The following is a 17,203-nucleotide window of genomic DNA, read 5'->3' as shown; positions in this document are numbered from 1 at the left end:
GGGAGGGGGGTTGCTGTAAATACACACATGTTACAGACACAAACACGCGTCTCACATTATATAAAAACATACATGCATGAACGACCACCCACTGTGTTGACACTGTGACGGTTACTTGACATACATACAGTACACTCCCACTCCTAGATTATACTCCTTTCAAAAAAATAAAAATAAACATCTATTTACAGCACATTGCTTTTAACAAAATCCTCTTTCACTGAAAGTTTCCAACTCATTATTTGCAGATAAAACTGAGAAAGCTGTGCTGTTTTAAAGGTTTACTTCACAAGTGATTCCTCAGACGCTGTGTCGAATGGTTTTGGAGCGAAAAAGCAAATTAGATCGGTCTCATTTCAACGCCAACAGACACACACACACACACACACACAGATCACAGTCTGAAATCTGATTTGCGAGGCCCGACTAACACGTCTTTAAATTTGAGTTGAATATCAAATCAAACGCTTTAAAATATGATTTGCGTAAAAATGCTTTTAAGATCCGAAATGCATGAAAAAAAAAACGTTTTGTGATTGTCCCATTTGCATTGCTCATTACACTACAGGTGAATACATGGACTCTTTAAGTGCTTATAACCACTGTGCCATGTGCATGAACCTCCAATCACTAAGTATTCAGAAAGTATTTTACTAATCAGTATCTTTGATTAGCAGACATGCTCTTATCTTTGAATGGCTTTGAAGTGTAATGAGATGCAGTGAGTTTCCTTGTGTGACAATTGAGCATCTTCACTGAATGTGCACATTAGACACTAATAATTTACATTTGCTCCCGTCACTGTATATTTTGAGTATGTAGAAATCAACAGGCGTTGCATTTCAAATAAATCCCCCGGTTTCGTTGTTTTTTTTTAACAGTATAGGCCACACACACAAACACACACAGAGACATCTGTCCGCCCTCATTCGCTGCATTAAGAGGGTATCACATCAAAGCACGTGCTCAGCACAACACAGCCGAAGTCCCAGTGGGAGTAATCTCATCAGGGGGAGTGTTCAGACAGGTGGCTGAGTGCAGGCAAAAAACCTGCTTGATCCAGGAGACGGAGAGCACCAAAGAGATAACCAGCGATAAAGTCCCCCAGAGCCGAGATGAAACAACTCGGATCAAGACATATCAATTGGTGCATGAGTGTGTATTGTGTTAGTATGTGTGTCTGTGTGTTTGTTTGTGTGTGTGTGTGTGTGTGTGTGTGTGTGTGTGTGTGTGTGTGTGTGTGTGTGTGTGTGTGTGTGTGTGTGTGAGCTCCATCTTTCCTCAAGGACCTTGGTCCACGGTCTTCTGCTGAGGCTGTCGATAGTGTTTGAAACACAGATAGAGTAGAGCTTTCAGCGGGAGTCCCAAGGGCATCCAGCAGCGTTCTCATCTAACCTGACAGTCTGCAGAGGAGCCGAGCTGCTAATGTCTGTTAACGTTACAATCACGTCATGTGTCACGCAGGCAATTTTCTGTCATGTGGTGCAGGTGTGCCTTCTGCAGCTGCTGTGATGAAACTCACGAGGCTGAAATGGATTCAGCACAACCAGCGGCGGCAGGAAAAGCAGTTTTTAATGAATCCCATTTGTGGTGATGTTTTTCTTTATGGGGTCCTGGAATCAAGGTCACGAAAAAAGAAAATGTCTGTTCGATTGTTTGTGTTTCTATGGTGACGTTACACAAGAAGCCGAATTATGACGTCTAATCCTGACTGTGGAGAAAATGTGTTGCAAATATATAAAATGAACGAGATCATGTTTCTTAAAAAAAGACCAAATGTCCATCTTGAATATAAAACATTCACTTTCTTTCCAGAGCTTTCAACCAAACTATCTCCATGACAAGTGAGCAAACTTCAGTTAATCTTTTAAACGGAACACACTTGTCCTTAAGCGCATTTACACACAGTATTTTTTATTTTGTGCTTGCTGAGTGGATTGTGTCGTTTCTGCATCTTAGCCATATAAATAAAATAAGAGTAGAGCAGACATTTTCATTCGAATTAACTTTTTTATGTGCACTCTTCTAACTTCTTTATAAAGACAACACCCACACCCTCAATTATTCCTAACTTTCTGCCTTAATATAATTAAAACAGGTGAGTTGTATAAAAATGTATGGTTGTACATACAGTTGTTATAAACAGCAGTATTATATAGAGAGTAAACTTGTAACTTACCTGACTGACAACTCATGTGTTCAATGTCTGACATCAAAATATCAACGTATTCATTCATCATCACACGAGACTGAAGTCCCTTAAAGCTGCATTCTCTCTAATGTCCACCAGGGGGCGACTCCTCTGGTTGTATAGAAGTCTATGAGAAAATGACTCTACTTCTCTCTTGATGTATTACCTCAGTAAACATTGTAAACATGAGTTTATGGTCTCAATCTCTAGTTTCAAGTCTTCTTCAATACAGCATGATGTTCATTTATTAAATGATGGTCAATTTAGAGTCAAACAGACCATAAAGCAGGGGATGCTTTAGGGCGGGGCTACATGGTGATTGACAGGTCACTACCGGAGCCATACATGGCGTCTAGCCATGATAAGCGAATTGCGTGACTTTACCAAATTTCATTGTTGACCGTAAGTTTTTGCACGGGACACAAACTGTGGTCTGTGTTTGTTTGACACTGAAGAGGCCTCAGCGTGCCGTCTTCAGACATCGAGGAGCACCGACCAAACTGCAGTATTTGATGCACTGGGAGTGAGCTGGTCGCATAGCTAACTGAACCAAATGCCAAAGCTAATATTGGCACGCTAATGTAAAATAATATTATATCTACTAATATTGAATAAAGTCAACCTATCACTTGGTAAAATGCTGTATTACAATGATGTAAATTGGGAAAATGAACAATACAGCTCACAAAAATAACACATTATGCCTGGCGTTGGTTACCTTAGCATAATCAAATATAATTCCTTATATTATTCAATAATAATGTGTTTAATTACGCTTAGTGTTCTGTTTTTTCCCATTGGCAATGTTACAGTGAGGAAGATCATTCCTGAGTGTCATTACCACCTGCTTGCTCCACTATAACTACATAATATGTATCTATAATAGGGATAATGATGGGAAGCTCCATTCTTATTAAATGAAAGTCTTAATTTTTCTCACTGTACCACCCTTGGACGAGCAGCTGATCTGCCCCCATGCAGCATGGGTCAGATGGTTAACAGCGATCAGTGTTGCGTAGTAAATAACTTGCTCACAGAGATGAAAAAGGGTTTGATCATCAAATGTGTGCGAGTGTTTTTTTCTGGACGTAAATTACATGTTTCACTGAACAGGATCATTCTTTCTTTAAAGGAGACGGCTTCATTGTACCGAGCGGTTGATGTGTTCTGCTGTATCGCCGTTCTTTCGACTAAAACATGATTATGATGAAAACAACAAAAAACAGCTCAAACAGGCTTTCATATCTCCCTCCTGCATCGTGAAACATTCATACGTGTTGTTATGTTTTGTTGACTGCGTTTACGTCTTGGAAAAACTGGACAAAGTGGATATTTTTAGTCTTTCTTTCAAGCGACGCCTCCGTAGCTCATTATTATCAACGCGACTGTCAGCTGAGCAGTCGTAATGTGGTGAGACAGGAATGTCGAGATGTGAATGTGGTAGGAGGCTTTATTAGTGCATGGAAATTAATTGAAACACTCCAAACACACATTTGACTGATGTGCTGTTTTTAAGACAATGACTGCTGTGTGAAGACAATGTGACAACGATGAGACTAGAAGAATAGAAGCGAGTCAATTAGAGGTGAAATACAGCAAAAGCAGATATTTCTGATGCTGTCGAGAGACTTGATGAGGCCGACATGCGACAATGCACATGTTTTATGTGGGGTATGCCTTACTTAGTCGCTTAATATCTACAAAATAATGAGTTAGTATCTCAAAGTGATGAGTTAGTATCTCAAAATAATGTCTTGAATTCCCAAAATAAGGACTTAGTATCTTGAAATAATGAGGGCCAAATGGTGAGAGTGGAGCGCTGGATAGTCAGGCTGTTTTATTCCACAAACGCTGCACACATTTTACATTCATATAAGACATTTATCTATTTTCAGCCAGTTAGTATTTTCCATCATCCCTAAGCATGATGAGCACATGGGGAGTCATCCAGGCCTGTCCTTTCACCACAGACCCACTAAATGGCTCGTTTAGCTCCCGGTGGCCAACTTCAACACTGCGTGCTGCCACTCCAGTATCTCCAGTATCTCCAGTATCTCCGTTATCAACGGGGAGCAGAGAGGCTCCACTGTGTCAACTGCAATCACAGGAGTCGAAACACAAACACCTTACTGTCTGTTAATAATCCTCCTGTTATGAGGGAAAACATGCAGGCTGCGTTTTTATCTGTTGTGCTGCAGTGCCTTTTGTTCTGAATATGATTTGCAGCACTTTATCTATTCTTTTGAAGTACTAACCGAGACTACATATCAGCTAATTAATCTGGCTAATAAGCAAACAATTCAAGGTTAAGGCGCGAATAATACTGTCTGGGCAGATAAAGCAAACATGTAGCTCCTCTTAGTGAATAATTCATGAAGGAATTATCAGGTTATTAATGCAAGGACTCAGGTCTTTTTCTCACTACTGTATTTTAAGCATTGTACAGTTTGTTTTTAAGCCCTCCGTTTGGCTTTTGATGAATAAATCACCAAACATTCGGTGTAAAAAGTGGAATTCTCGACCAAAGCGCAGAGCAAAAAGCTGAACGGACAGTCAGAGGAGAAACAGAGTGTCTGAGAGCTGCCGAGCCTCCGTCAACACACCTCTCCAAACTTTTCCTTAAAGTATCCTCCGCCGGAGAAAGCAAACACAAGTATCGGTAACGTATTCCTGCTGACTCTCGACAGTTTTGTCTCCATGGCAACTAATCCGCAGGCTGTGGCAGTAAAGAAGTGAACTTCTCAATGAGAACGAGTCAGTGTGGAGTACGGAGAGGCAGACTGTGAATGTTAATTATACCTCAGAACTACAGAGGAACACAACAAATAAGAGCATAGGCATTTCTCTCTCCACACTGTGTGTGTGTGTGTGTGTGTGTGTGTGTGTGTGTGTGTGTGTGTGAGTTCAAAAAGATATTTGATTTCCTTTACCTCATCACTATGCATATGCGTATGCATGGACATGTCCAGATTATTAAACAAAGGGCCCAAACATGTAAAAGCCCTCTACGTCTCTTGGTAATACTCGTTTTGTATGATTTGTACTCATTTTGTATCTTTCTGTGGTCATTATGCGTCTCTTTGTGGTCATTTTGCATCTTTGTGGTAATACTGTGTGTCTTTATGGTCCTTTTATGCCTCTTTATACTAGCTTTGCATCTCTTTGTAGTCATTTTGCGTCTCTCTGTGGTTATTTTGAATAGCTTTGTGTCTTTTTGTGGTCGTTCTGTGTCACTTTATGGTAATTTTATGTCTCTTTATACTATTTTGGAATTTCTTTATGGACATTTGGCATATCTTTGTGGTCGTTTTGCGTCTCTTTGTGGTCATTTTATGTCACTTTATACTTGTCTCGCGTTTGTCTTTGATCTATTTCAGTTTCAGTCTCTTTGTGGTCGTTTTGTTTCTCCTTTAGACAGTTTTGCATCTCTTTGCAGTTGCTTTTTAATTGCTTTAAGTCTCTTTACGGTCGTTCGGCACCTCTTTGTGCCCGTTTTGTGTCTCTTTGTGGTTGTATTAAACTCTTTTTGGTAAGTTCTCTTTGTAATCCTTTGATTGACATCAACAAATAGCAACACTCACTTCAAACTGATGCTCTGTCCCAGGGGCTCTCTGAATACTTGGGCCTGAGCCCAGTAGGCCCGTTCAGTAACCCATCCATGCCCATATGATGATAAACAAAGTTTGGCCAGGATGGAGCAGAGCTCACAAAGGGCACAGTAATCAAGTCAACAAAGGCGTCTATATGAGGGTTGATTACAGTGCCAGAAGAATTACTGCTAACTGGGGCTAATGATGTGTGACATTAGCGCCTGTGAGCTGAATGGGGACGTACTTGGAAGAAGCCATAATGGCATGAAAAGAAATCTGTGCTATTATTCAGCATTCTCAGTGTGACACCACTTAATATGGCTAATTAAGACAATCCAGTACTAAAAGTGTGATTGCTCAAAGCAGTTGTGAAAGAAAATAAAATGCTTAAAAGATTCAGACTCTTTTCACATTCAAGATTCTTCTTCAAGCAGTTCTGAAGAAGTTCAGCGGTCGATGGTTGTTTTACTTCACTGACAGCTTCTGAAAGACACAACTCCCCTTCTCTTCATCTGAAACAGGTTGTAATCAGATGTTTTTGTTTTGTGATCGGCACAAACTAACCCACAAATGTTCAAGTGTGTTCTTTTTAGCTCATAGTTGTTTACAAATTAATTAAAAATGAAAAGCGGAAATGTTTTGAGGCGATGGTTGTTCAAAGACAACATCATATTTGGACGCATCCAATTTGCCTTAAAACGCCTTTTGGATTCTCTGCAACTTGAAGTAACTTGTCGACTTGTGTTCACTTCAGATGGAATGACTAATAAAATAAGACGCAACATGCACCAGTGTGGATGATCCAATGGATGACTGCAAGATTCAGAGAGAACAGAACATTAAAAACTAACTTCTTAACGAGCAGAGCGGGACGCATCATTATGCAACTACAGTGTTTCTTCTTAGTACAACTCTTCCAAACAAACCACAATTTTTTTTCTTAAAAAACGACTGTGAAGTAGCCATGAAATTTTAACAAAAAATCAGTCATTAAATCTCTTTAGATTTACCAAATACCTTTGTTTGCATGTTTGTTTAGGTGGGGAACACAAAAGTGATTATTACCTATTTAAAGGTGCAGTGTTTATGATTTGTAGCCACCTAGTGGTGAGGTGGCAGATCGGAGCCAACTGAAATTGATCTTGTGGGATAATGTGAGCAAACAAGTTGGCAGCGAGGCAGAATAGAGTTAGTTAAGCGCTGAGGATTTCAAGTGGAAGCTGCAGTTTGAGCAGAAATAAATACGGCAGCTCGTCAAGACCAACAGAAGTTTTCGATGTTTTTTGGCCCTGGAAACTAAAACAACATTGTTCCCCCCTGGTTTGTCCATTCTGGGCTACTGTAGAAACATGGCGACCGGCTCCTTGAAGAGGACCTGCTCTGTATGTAGCAGGCGGCAACCTCCGGTTCTGAAAAGTGAAGCCAATGCTGAAGTGTCTTAAAGCTGCATTCTCTCTAGTGTCCACCAGGGGGCGACTCCTCTGGTTGTATAGAAGTCTCTGAGAAAATGACTCTACTTCTCTCTTGATTTATTACCTCAGTAAACATTGTAAACATGAGTTTATGGTCTCAATCTCTAGTTTCAAATCTTCTTCAATACTGCATGGTGTTCATTTAGTAAATGAGGGTCCATTTAGAGTCAAACAGACCATAAAGCATGGTATGCTTTAGGGCGGGGCTACACAGTGATTGACAGGTCTCTACCAGAGACACGTCTCTACGTCACTCCTCTGCTGTCCAAATATGGTAACTTCAGTTCACTGGTTGCAAAAAGACAAGATGGTGATGGCCAAATCACCACATTTAAGGCTTCAAAACATCAGTCCACAAACCAATGGGTGACGTTTCGACGACTACATCCACTTCTTATTCACTGGCTATGGTACCTCCAGCCTTTCCCCATCTTTTTCTTCTTCTGTTGAGCTTTATGGCGTTTGGCATCACTAAGTGTTGCATTAGCACCATCTGCTGAACTGTCCCTTGCCCCGTCTGTTCATGTGTGAAAAGGTGCAGAAATGTTCCCTAATGTAGTGCATGTGTGAAAAGTGAAAGGTTATCCCAGTAATGAATCGGGATCGATGTGCGAAGGAGGCATTAAAATATTAGTCTGTGATAGACTGGAGAGCCAATTTAAACATTTTCAATTTAATTTATCCGTTTAGACGTTGAGACGACTAAGACAGATCAAGAAATATTTGACAGAAAACTTGGAATAAGAAGCTACAACTGATTGTGTGGGACAGCTTTTCATTTTAAAACCTGCATGAGAAACAGTCGTAATGCAAAATAGAGTGGCTGAGCAGAAAAACCCAATGAAAACAGGTTTAAATAAATCCTATTCGAAGTCTCTGCAGCGACTTGAAGATAGTTGTTCACAGAGGCTCCCTGTTGAGCTGGAGAAACACTGCAAACTTTCTGAACAGTTGAAAAGAAATCCAGATGTGACAACCAAACAAAGACACATCTAAGAAGAGCTGAAGCTGTAATTTCACCCTCAAACTGTTTGTGTTTGAATGGGATAATAAAAACTAAAGAACTGGGGAAAAACAAAAGAATTAAAGCTGTGCTACATTTTTCATTAAAAAGTATTCTGTGCCGATTGTCAACAACAAATCACTTCTTTTTTTTCACTTTGAATTCAGTGCGGCACACTTCAGGACGCCATGGGGGTTTCAGAAAGTTTGTAAAGCCATTGTACTCCACATCTAGTAAACAGTAGCTCTTCATTTTAAAGTCATGACAATTGATTTTTCCCTCTGAGGCAATAGCATGATCTGCGTCCAGGGAGCCAGCCTCTATAAAGTTAGACCAAATCCATTAAGGTCAGCCGCGATCGGCTGCCGGAAATGAGTGTAAATGAGTGTCAAGCTCTTACTTCAGACTCATCATATCAAGAAACATGTAGAGAGAGAAAGCACTTGATGAAAGGGAAGCAAAGATATAACCTAAACCATACAAACAGAAATGTACAGGAAATACTTTGACTGTGTGTGACGCCTGCGTGTTTTAAAAACTCCCCATGCGATGCAAAATTACATGTCATGTAAAGCTTAGTCTGCAGTCGTTGCACCACAAAGAAGGCTAAAGCGAACTATACACAGAATGTCAATGCTTGCTGCTATTTTTATCACCCAAATCACTCTAACCAAACAGTTAAATAGAATATAAAGACAGGGGGAGTAAGTGATGGTGGGCAGAATGAGATCTAGTGGAGGAAACATCAAGAAATACAGTGAGGGGAGGGGGGGGGGGGGCAACCCTGCCTTGTGTTGGTTTTATTCTGTGTTAAACGGGGCGTGAGACTGGGAGTCGGCAGCAGTGAAAAGAGTGCGGTTATATGGGCTTGTGGTTTTCACTCGGCAGCGACATCTCAGCAGAGCTCTCAACGAGGAAGGAACAGAGGGGACAAAACAGACCCTTCAAAATGTGAGAGGCCGTGCTGCTGCCTCGCATCCTGAGAGGACAAGTGGGAGAACAACACAACAACCGTGTGTGTGTGAGACATCAAGTGTGTACAGTTGAGAGCAGAATTATTGTCGCTGTGACTTTGGCTGTCAAACACACTCTTCATTCCTCTTTATTCATTGTCGAGGGCAACCTCAAACAAATCTGTCCCCTGCATGACCCGAATGGAAGAAAGGTACATTTATATAAATATACAATACATTTAGGCCTATAGAGTTGAATATATACAAGTGGATGAGAATATTGTTATTATATTGTGAATAAAAAAGGATTGTATCTACTTAATTTGGAGTAGCACTTCCTTATTAGTGGAATTTACCTTTCGCTCAGTCCCGCCCCTTGAACGCAGACTGGCCAATCATAGCGTAGTATCAGCTACCTGCAACTATTCGTCTCTGCTCCTCCGGCTCTCATGGTTTCAGATGTTCTTCATTTTCAGGCTGGTTTAGTGTATTTGGAGCTGGTCATGGTTAAACATTGTGTAATAGTTGCACTCGTTACTCGAGGTTGGGAGGTTAAGTATGTTTCCAAAACGTTAAGTTTCTACATAACAAGTTGTGGTCCGAGGGATCATAAAACTAACGGTTTGGATTGAATCTTGGTTTTGAATCATAGATCAGACCAGCACGAAAGAAAGAAATTGGAGAAAATATAACTTTAAGAGCTTCACTGTTAGCGCTTTTTAATGCTGACGATAACGATTGACTATTGTTGAAGATCCGTATCGACCGTTACAGATCTTTGTTGTTGTTTACTTTTGTTATAGCAGCTCGTTTCACCATCGTCCCAAAAATATTTCAACTGCTCTGAAGACGTTTTGAAGCCTCGAGTTTGGCATTTTGGCCATCGCCATCTTGGTTTTTTCCAATCAGTGAACAGAAGTTGCCATATTTGAACCGTGGAGGAGTGACGTAGAGACGCCACATACGGCTCTGGTAGTGACCTGTCAATCACAGTAGCCCCGCCCTAAAGTATCCCCTGCTTTATGGTCTGTGTGACTCTAAATGGACCATCATTTACTACATAAACATCATGCTGTATTGAAGAAGACTTGAAACTAGAGATTGAGACCATAAACTCATGTTTACAATGTTTACTGAGGTAATAAATCAAGAGAGAAGTAGTCATTTTCTCATAGACTTCTATACAACCAGAGGAGTCGCCCCCTGGTGGACACTAGAGAGAATGCAGCTTTAACACATGAAGCTTTGGCTTCACTTTTCAAAAAAGGAGGTTGCTGCCTGGTGTAAATGTTGTCTTCACTGTTTCCTGCTGCCTCGTTCGACCTAGAACAACCATCAAAGTTTAATCTTCCAGTTTCTTATCTAATACAGTTCCTGTTGGCCGAATTATTAATTCATAATGATTACTTGGTGGTATCTCATATCTACTGTGATGGTGATGGTCTGCAGTGTTGCAAGGTTCATCCAAGGATAACGATTTTTTCTTTGCTAGAAATTGTGTTTTTGCACTACCTCTCACAGTGCACCGGCCCTCCATCCTCAATCACCTTATGTCACCTTACTCCTGATTTCCCTTCAGATACTGTCTCTGTTTCATCCGTGTGCGCATGCAATTCCCTCTACCAGAAAGATCAGAATCAAAGACTAAAGAAATACCTTGCGTATGTTACTTATTTTCAACAGAACATTTACGTATATATATATTTGTACGCCTCTCAGCTCTTTCGTCTTCTGGCAGGACTGGAGAAAAGTGAGCTTAAAAACTGCTGGCATGAAATATAGTGAGGGAACAAAGGGGAGAGAGGGCTGGCTGCAATCTGGCAAAAAAAGAAGAAAAAGAAATGTAGGCTCCTGAAGGAACAGAGGACTGGGGAGAAATTGGGGGAATTCAGAGCAGAGCAGTGCACACACACACTCTCACACACACACACACACACACACACACACACACACACACACACACACACACACACACACACACACACACACACCTGCAGCACAATGCAGCCTTGTTATATCCACCTTCAGTAGAGCCAGTGTTCAGGGCCATTATCCAGGGAGTTGCCACACCTAGACAAGCCCACAAGTTGAGCTCCCGTTGGACAAACGATTGAAGAAAACACCTCCAACATATTTTCACCGCTTCCGTCAAAATAGCTGGAATGCCATTAAACGCCATGGCAATTAAAAAAAAAAGAGTGTATCGGCAGCAGGTTTGGTCTTGGCCAGTGATTGCAGGCTGAGCGTAAACAGTGGGCAGCTGCCAGCAGAGTCATCAGCTCCAGCCGTACTGAAGCTGATGACATGAGGGAGGACATGGGGGGGGGTAGGAAGCTGTCTCCCTCTCTTTGCTGTGTCTGTCTGCACATCCTGGAACATGTCAGGGCAGTCTGACTGTCACCGAGAGCTGGAGATTTCATGAGCAGCAGTCATTAGGTTTATATATAGAGCATGGGTTTATTAATGAGGGGGAACATGTGCCCTTCAATAGTCTGAATCATCAATGTGTGCAGGCTGGTCCCATCCAGCGTTCTATACGAAAAACAATACGCTGTGATTCGTAGACATCCCACAATATCAATTAATCCACGTCATCATGAACCAGGAAGTATAAAGACCTCTAAAGCACACACAGGGCGGGTAGGAGGGATGACGGAAGGGTCAAACAAAAAAATTATAATTCACCCAGTTTATTCCCCGTCAACGTTGATTTATTTGACACGAAACTGGCGTAGTTCAGTAACAGCACTTCTGTAGTTATTTCAACCCAAACGACAAACTTTTCCTCAAACAAACCGAGTATTTTTCTATCTTTTCCGAAACCTAACTAAGTAGTTTTGTTGCCTGAACCTAGCTGAGTCTCCTGTGAAGACAGAGGTTTATTTTGAAAAGACCGTATGCATATATAACGGGCATAAATTGACACGTGTTGCTGGAATTTGTTCGGAAAAGGCAGGAAAAATGAGGAGTTACCTTTCATAGAATTGTGATGTAATTGAATTCTTTACTAAAGTCTCCTCGTCTATTTTAATCACTTTTCATTGAAATACAGAGGACCATCTCTTTGGGAAAAACTAAAATCAACATCTACAAAAAACATCGGAAAAGGACTTTAATGCGTTATCATAATGCATCTCAACGTTGATGTATTTTGTTCATATAACATACGTTCTTCAGCGCAGAGGCTCCGTACAGAGTGAGAGTTTTTCTAGCCGAGAAAAAAAGTCAACGTGTTGCTTCTTATTCAAATGTCTTGTAGCCGCGTTGCATTCTGGTCTGTTGTGGTTTCTGCCAGTGGCACATCAAAATGTGAAACCTCTCACTAAACATGTCTCCGTGTTCGACAGTCGAGAATAAAAACAAACCGTAAAATCTATCAAAAAAATCTTTCTGTAACAAATGGGAGATTTACTTTCCTACTTTAAAAATAAAATAAAAAAATACACACCACAAAACAACACGGGCCACAGGAGCATGTTCTGTTTGAACAGTTTCCAGTGTAGACCCCTTCAATGCTGCCTACATTGACGTTGCCATAAATGTTTAATGTGCCACATGTAATATGGAGCAGCTCCATGTGGGAGACTTTAACCTAACATAAGGGCGCATTGTACGGCAGTGATTTCCTCTGCACTCTGCCAGCCAGCCACGGCTTCAAGAAATCACTGAGGCCTTAAGTTCCTGTAACAACTCCAGAAAAAAAAGAAAAAGAAAACTGATGGGAGGGAATCACCGGAGGAATGGTCGGTATTCTGAAATGTTGTTCTTCTCCACAAGTTTATTTCTGTCTTTCATCGAGGCCCCCGGGGGAAACATTCCTCAGCCAATCAGAGAGCTTCATTCTCACCACATCACCACATTTGCACAATCACAACATAAAACAACTGTAGACAACAACTAACAAGCTGGGGAAAAAAACATGCAAAAGAGTCAAATCACAGAGAGCGAGCTCAAGTATGATTAATGTAATCCCAGCCTTTAACTAAACATTCAGTCACCGATTCACGCAAGATAAATGGAACCAGGACGGAGTTTATCCATTCTAATTAGACAAACTCAGCCGGCAAAAGCACACCTATTTATCAAAGTTAAAGCTCTAAAACAAGGTCACTGACATCAGTGACGGAGCTGGAATACAGAATCAAAGACAGGAAGTAGAGAAGAAGAGAAGTCAGGAATAAGAGTTAGTGGATTTAGTCTCATTTAAATACAGAGAAATGACTTACCACTCACTTATCTCACTCCCGGCTCTCCCTCTTCTTCCCTCAGAGTATCACAAAACTTCTGAAGTTGTTTCTCTCCACAGACTCCCTCTCGCTCTCTCTCTCTCCCTCTCTCCCTCTCTCTCCCTCTCTGTCTCTCTCTCTCTCTCTCTCAACATGAATGCACGTGCACATGTGAGAGAAAAAAAACAGCAAAAGGTCGACATCCAGTGGTGAGTAAAGCCATCGCACTTAATGTAAGACAATCCTGCTTTGTGGAGCTGCCACTGACAATTTGCAAAAAGTAATTTACAGGCTATTGGCTCTGATTAAGGCGACGATTTAAAAAGCAGCATCTGATGAATACAAAAGGCTGCTTGTACCAAACACAAGCAGACGTCCACGGACATGCTCTGTGGATTCTAAGCAAATTATTCTTTCATTAGAGTAGTAATATTGTCATCGCGTTCCCATGACAGATTATTTCCACAGCTCCACATATTAAAGGAGAAGTATTTAGTACATACTAATGTCAAACTGTGACGCTACACTACGGGTGCAGTAAACACGTGGTTAACGTTGGGAGTTCAAACAACAACAAAAAAACTGCAAAACAGCAAATGTCCTTGTTGGTTTGAACTGAATGCTAACGTCAGCATGTTAACAACGATAACATGATTGTGTTTCGTGTTAAACACAAAGAGCTGAGGCTGATGGGAATGTCATTTATTTTGCCAGTACTTCATCATAAGCCAAAGAGTTGTATAAATGTGATCATTTGATTCTGATGATGGCGCCGTGATGAAAAGTTAAGGGATCACAGAAGTCACCAAATTTCATGACAAAAATACCTCAAATGTGAACCTCAAAGTCAGGGGATCTAAGTGATTAGGAAACATCATTCAGAAACGGTGACTGTATTTTGCGTTAATCCCTTTAGCACATGCTGAGATGTTAAAAAGAAAAAGTCAGAAGATCACCAAAGACAGTATGGTTCATCCTCTGAGGACCGTGAACACGCACCGAATTTTTTTCTAACAGACTTTTTGTTCTTGTCGACAACTTTTACGGTGAAACCAGGTCTATACTGAGCTTTTCATTATAGATATTGGTGGGATAAAATAAATGGATGTTAAGGCCTGTGTGATGAGGCGATATTAAGAATCAGCTAATCAACTTTATCGGCCAAGTGCATTGACACATACAAGGAACTGTTTTAAAATAGTTTTAAAATAAATATAAAAAAACGTAAAGCTTTTATATACAGGCAAGAGCCGGACAACAAACTATTTACAGACCAGACACGTCTCTGGTAGAGACCTGTCAATCACAGTAGCCCCGCCCTAAAGCATCCCCTGCTTTATGGTCTGTTTGACTCTAAATGAACCATAATGTACTAAATGAACATCATGCTGTATTGAAGAAGACTTGAAACTAGAGATTGAGACCATAAACTCATGTTTACAATGTTTACTGAGGGAATAAATCAAGAGAGAAGTAGAGTCATTTTCTCATAGACTTCTATACAATCAGACTTCTTTCGAGTTTGGCATTTTAGCTTTCGCATTCTTGGTTTTTGCAAGTGACCGAAGAATAAAAAGTAAAAAGTAGAAATAAATCCAACCGATGGCTGAAGAGAGTGCTGCTGGAATGAGTCAGCATTTTTGAACTTCTGGTTCCCTCGACTCAAAGTCAATGGGGCTTGTGGAAAATAGGTATTTTTGACGTTGGGGTGAACTGTCCGTTTAAATGCAGGAAGCAATGTCATAGAGCAAAAAAAAAACCCAAGAATAAGCACAGACCTACAACCTTAACATAACGAAGCTGCCACTCTGGGAAGATAAAAAAAGAACTAAAGAGAAGAGATCACAAAGTTCATGTATCTGCAACTGCACTGACGGAGGTTTTTATTTTTGCTTTTGGGGTAGAAATAGTTTGTTGAAGGAAGGTTTTCACACATGGAAAAGTACAAAGCTCATTGAAATCATTCAGCTAACGATCAACGCCCTGTAATTACTGTAAAAGAGAAATTATTGTTAAATATCAATATCAGTGAATGAGACCTCCAAGAGTGGTACTAGAGTAAGTGACAGCATCATTAAGCTGCTGGAGCCTGAGGGCTGAAATCTCGTTTTTTAATACAGGCACATAAACTGAAAGGTGCGCGAGGCAATCACAGCAAATGTAATAGTTTCTTAAATTAAATTGTCCCCATATTATTGCAAATAAGAGTCGTGTTCAAGTAGCTGTTACCGGAGGGCACGGAGATATTTCAGGAACGGGTGCCTCAGAACAGTTATTGAGATAATCACACAGCAGGCTGTACTCTTTGTGTTATCACATGTACCACATGTTACATTTTTCATGTGGTATTCTGCGATTCACAGAGTCATTTAAATGCCATCGCATAGCAAGTAAAAGATTCAAGATTGCAACTTAATTCCTTCAATAGACTTTATTGTACCAGTGATTTTCAGAGAGGAGACTCGATCGATAAAATGACCGATAACGACCTGCCGATACCTGGAAGGCATTTTTAAAAGGAAGCTCATAGCCTGTATATGCACACCTGAGGGTAAGAAAGGCTGAGTAGAGAGCAAAGATGGACCATTTCATTCTCTATATCAGAATCAGAATCAGCTTTATAGGCCATGTATGCATTCCCATACAAGGAATTTGACTCCGTTGCTTTCAACGTACAAACACAGAAATAGACAACAAAGTAAAACAGAGGTAAGCATATAACATCTATTATGTACAAATATAAATATATATATAAAAAGTATATATATATGAACATAAAAAACAACAACCTGTTGTTTAAACAACAAAGTTCTGACTCGTCAAATGTTTGAATATTCATCTAAAGTTCTTCAAAACTTGTAATACAAAATGCAAATGTGTCTTCTTTTATGTGTAGATGCTGCGCTTGTTCAGTCATTTGAAAGTAATTTGGCTTTGTATTAACACATGATAATTTATCTGCTATAATTTCATTATTGTAATAATAAATAACAATATACATTTTCCATTATAAGGGCTAACAAAACTTCCTATACGCATGTAACATTTAAAATACAGGACTTTGACCAGTAATGGAGTACTTTTATACTACGTTATTACTACTTTTAGACGTCGATGCATTACCTCATTGGCCTGTTGCATATTATATGAGACATGCCTATGGTGAGATGTAGCTAAGTACATTTACTGAAGTATTCTGAAGTGTAATTTTGGGGTATTTGTACTTTACTTGAGTATTTCCATTTATACTTTATACTTTGACTACATTTTGGAGGCGAATGTTGGACTCCATTTATTTGATAACATTAGTTACAAGTAACTTTGAAAATTCTGATTATTAATACAAAGTATAATCCATTTATAAATCATGACGTATTATAATGAATTAAGCCACCTGGAAGTACATAAGGTAATTAAAACTAACCTTTTCTAGCTGCAACACTAATAGCCAAATACTTATCACTAATCATAATACTATAATCTTCTGAACTTGGCCATGCTGCTTATGAGCACTTTTACTTTTGGTACTTAAGGATATTGTAATGCTTGTACTTGTGTACTTGTCCTTATTAATGCAGGTCTAAATGCAGTAACCTATTTGAGTACTTCTTCCACCACTTGATGTAATATAACTATGACTTGCATAGTTAAATCTGTAATACATCAGATTTGTAATACTCCTATATCTGTTTCTTGTCATTATTCTTACAGTAATTTACTTCCTGTTCTGCACGAGCTTCCTTGAGGTCTAATCTGTCCGTAGCGCGT

The 17,203-nt window shown here is 40.0% G+C and overlaps 1 protein-coding gene across 2 annotated transcripts in view; it reads right to left on the bottom strand.

Annotated features, from left to right (window-relative positions):
* The window catches only part of tspan4a (tetraspanin 4a), a gene marked incomplete at its 5' end in the record, with an annotated part of 116,465 nt that extends 102,904 nt beyond the window's left edge, over positions 1-13,561 (bottom strand). Inside the window, one exon of one of the 2 annotated variants that reach the window (XM_079162076.1) lies at positions 13,436-13,561. The remainder of the gene's footprint in view (positions 1-13,435) is intronic. The other variant, XM_079162077.1, reaches the window with a different exon arrangement.
* Positions 13,562-17,203: the final 3,642 nt, after the last annotated feature.

This window comes from Pholis gunnellus, assembly GCF_910591455.1.
Source record: "Pholis gunnellus genome assembly, chromosome: 1".
Classification (NCBI taxonomy): domain Eukaryota; kingdom Metazoa; phylum Chordata; class Actinopteri; order Perciformes; family Pholidae; genus Pholis; species Pholis gunnellus.
Note: the sequence above shows the minus strand (reverse complement) of the source record. Positions and strands in the feature narration are given on the sequence as shown.